Raw genomic sequence first — 3,368 nt, 5'->3', positions numbered from 1 at the left:
AGGAAGGGAGAGGGATAGAGAGTTAGAAACATCAATGAGAGCGAAACATCGATCAGCTGCCTCCTGCACATCTCCTGCTGGGGATGTGCCCACAACCCAGGTACATGCCCTTGACCGAATCGAACCTGGGACCCCTCGGTCCGCAGGCCGACGCTCTATCCACTGAGCCAAACCGGTTTCGGCGTTCTTCATTTTTATCCTTAAAAACTACCTGCTTTATGAGATCAATGTAAGTGGGCTCAGGCTCAAGTTAGTCGTCCACCTTCATTGCTGATCCCATTACAGGTGCTTCTAGCTTAACATGGTGGCTCTTCCAGGGACGCTAGTGCACAGATGGTAAAGCTGGTGGATTCCCAGGTGGATGTCTTGGAGGAGGCAGGGCAAGATCTAAAGGTTCTTTTTGCAGCCCATGCCTTCTTTGCAAAGTGAGAGTTTCCTTTGAGGGTTTTTTGTTGGTTTGTTTATACCTGCTTTCCTCAAAGCTGTAATCACTTCTGGGGTATGAGTTTTGCTGGGAGCATGTTCTTCTCATCTGATGTTCTGGTTACAGGGAGGGCCTGCCCCCAAATTATATGGCTTGTTGATTTGCAAATGGCTACATCAAGAATGAGTTAGAGTAGTTTCCCACTTTTTAAGCAGGACAACAACCAATTAAATTTTTTTTTTTTATTATTATAGACTTTTCTAAACGTACACAAAAGTCGAAAGAATAGTATTTCATGAATCCATCTCGGAGCAATGGCTAATCTTGTTTACACCTCTCTCACTTGTTTCCCCCCTTCCCACTAGGTACTTATTTTTTTTTGTAGCCAAGGTCTTCAATAGAAATGAAATGAGGTAAACACCTCCCTACTAGCTCCCCACACAGACGCGTCTCTTCACCCCACCCCCAGGATGAGAGAGTGATAGGGCACGTGCTCTGCTTGCAGGCACACCCAGCGGCCACCGCTCCTCTGCTCCGAGCAGGTCAAGGTCTTGGGGTGCAGCCGGAAGCGTCTGCCTGCCTGGGTGGGCCCACGGAGGCACTTCACCAGCTGCTCAGGGACCCCCGTCCTGTCTTCCAGTCCTTCTCGACAGCAGGAGCTGTGGTCCCCAAAAGGGCACCGGGCGTCAGGGCTGCATGTGCCTGCCGGAGGCCACAGTTCACGTGGGGCTGGAGCCGGATGCCCGCCGGCTCCGGCACCGCCAGCTCGGGACAGAAGGTGCGTGGGACATCCGCGCCAGGCTGGGGGCCGGCAGCTCGGGCGGCCCTGGACACCCCTGCCAACGCGTGCTCTGCCCTCACCCTCCTGGAGCCGGTCCTCACCCGCCCACCTGCTAAGGCCCCGCCCCCAGGCCCTCCACTTCCGCTTCCGGTGCCCTCCTGGCTTTCTGGCCTCTGGGATTAGTTTGAAGGAAATCACCAACAGCAAATGATTTCATCCACAAATCCTAAAAGGTAAGTAAGAACACAACCACGGCCCTAGCCGGTTTGGCTCAGTGGATAGAGCATTGGCCTCCAGTGTGGGGCCCGGTTCGGCTCCGGTCAGGGCATGTAACGGGGTTGCAGGCTCCCGGTCCTGGTCCGGTGAGGCAACCAATGGATGGGTCTCTTTCACATGGATGTTTCTCTGTCTCTCCCTCTCAATTCCACTCTCTCAAAATCGATGGGAAAAATGTCCGTGGGTGAGGATTAAAACAAAACAAAACAAAACACACAACCGCAATACCATTATCACACTTAAATAAAATGAACAATAATTGTTTAACGTCATCGAATATCTTCTCCGTCTCCATGTGTCCCCAGTTGTCTCATAAGTGCTTTGTAGTCAGGGTCTCATGAGGTCGACACCTTGCATTTGGTTTCTACATCTGTCTCTTATTCTTTCCTTTTTGCATCTTTATTTTCTTGCCATTGATTTGTTGAATAAACAGGATTATTTCCAGTAGAGTTTTCTTATCTTAGGTATTTTATTTTATGTTATTCCTGTGTTGATGCTAATTTTAGTTTTTGTGGTAATAAAGGCCATTGTGATATTAGTAGTACTTTTGGCAACCTTTGATTAAGAAAATGACCCTGCCAGCCCGCGTGGCTCAGTGGTTGAGCATCGACCTAGGAACCAGGAGGTCCTGGTTCGATTCCTGATCTGGGCACATGCCTGGGTTGTGGGCTTGATCCCCAGTGTATGGTGTGCAGGAGGTAGCTGATCAATGATTGTTTCTCATCATTGGTGTTTCTCTTTCTCTCCCTCTCCCTTCCTCTCTAAAGTTAATAAAAATATATTTAAAAAAAAGAAAAGAAAATACACAATGACAAAGGATTAGTATAAATGCAGCAACACTTTCAAATTACTTTGTGTGTGCATGTGTGTGTGTGTGCCTGTGTTTGGGCACAAAACAGCTGTGAAATTGTATATCAGCAGGTTCTGAAACTTTTTGGTAGGGACTCCTTTATACTCTTAATATTCTTGAGGAGCCACAGTACTCTAAAAGCCACTTGTTTATTGATATTTACTGTATCAGACATTACAACAATTACAAATATTTAATTCATTTTAAGACAATAAATCCATTCGATGTTAACACAAATAATATACTTGTCAGAAAATTTTTTTTTTCCAAAACAAACAAAAAAAATTAGTAGGAAGAGTGATATTGTTTTACATCTTTGCAAATCTCCATAATATCTTGCTTGATAGAAGCCAACTGAATTCTTTTTTATATTTTGGTATTTAATCTGGTATAATATTACTTACATATAGTTCAGCGGTTCTCAAGCTCTGGGTCGCGACCCCTTTGGGGGTTTCACAACCCTTTCACAGGGGTCGCCTAAGACCATCCTGCATATCAGATACATGACGATTCATCACAGTAGCAACATGACAGTTATGAAGTAGCAACGAAAATAATTTTATGGTTGGGAGTCACCACATGAGGAACTGCATTTAAAATATGTGTGTAAAAATATAATTACTATTAGTGTGTAGACAATGCTTAGTGAAAAGGAGTGTATTTGAGGATCTTTTACAAATAATTCTCAACTTCTCCTCTCTCTCAGAGCTCCACAATTTCTCCCTTTTTATCCCATTTAGGACTGGAAGTACAAAAATATTCCGTGGATGTGGTAGTGGCATTATATGTTCTTCTAAAAAAGTGTATAAAGGTCCGGCTGGCATGGTTCAGTGGTTGATCATTGACCTATGAACCAGGAGATCACAGTTTGATTCCCAGTCAGGGCACATGCCCAGGTTTGGGCTCCATCCCCAGTGAGGGGCATGTAGGAGGCAGGCAATCAATGATTCTCTTTCATCACTAATCCTATATAATAAAAGCCTAATAGGCTAAGTGTCCGGTTGTCTGGTTGTCCGTTCAACCAATCAAACAATGTA

The sequence above is a fragment of the Myotis davidii genome, unplaced genomic scaffold (genome assembly GCF_000327345.1).
Source record: "Myotis davidii unplaced genomic scaffold, ASM32734v1 scaffold370, whole genome shotgun sequence".
Taxonomy (NCBI): domain Eukaryota; kingdom Metazoa; phylum Chordata; class Mammalia; order Chiroptera; family Vespertilionidae; genus Myotis; species Myotis davidii.
Note: the sequence above shows the minus strand (reverse complement) of the source record.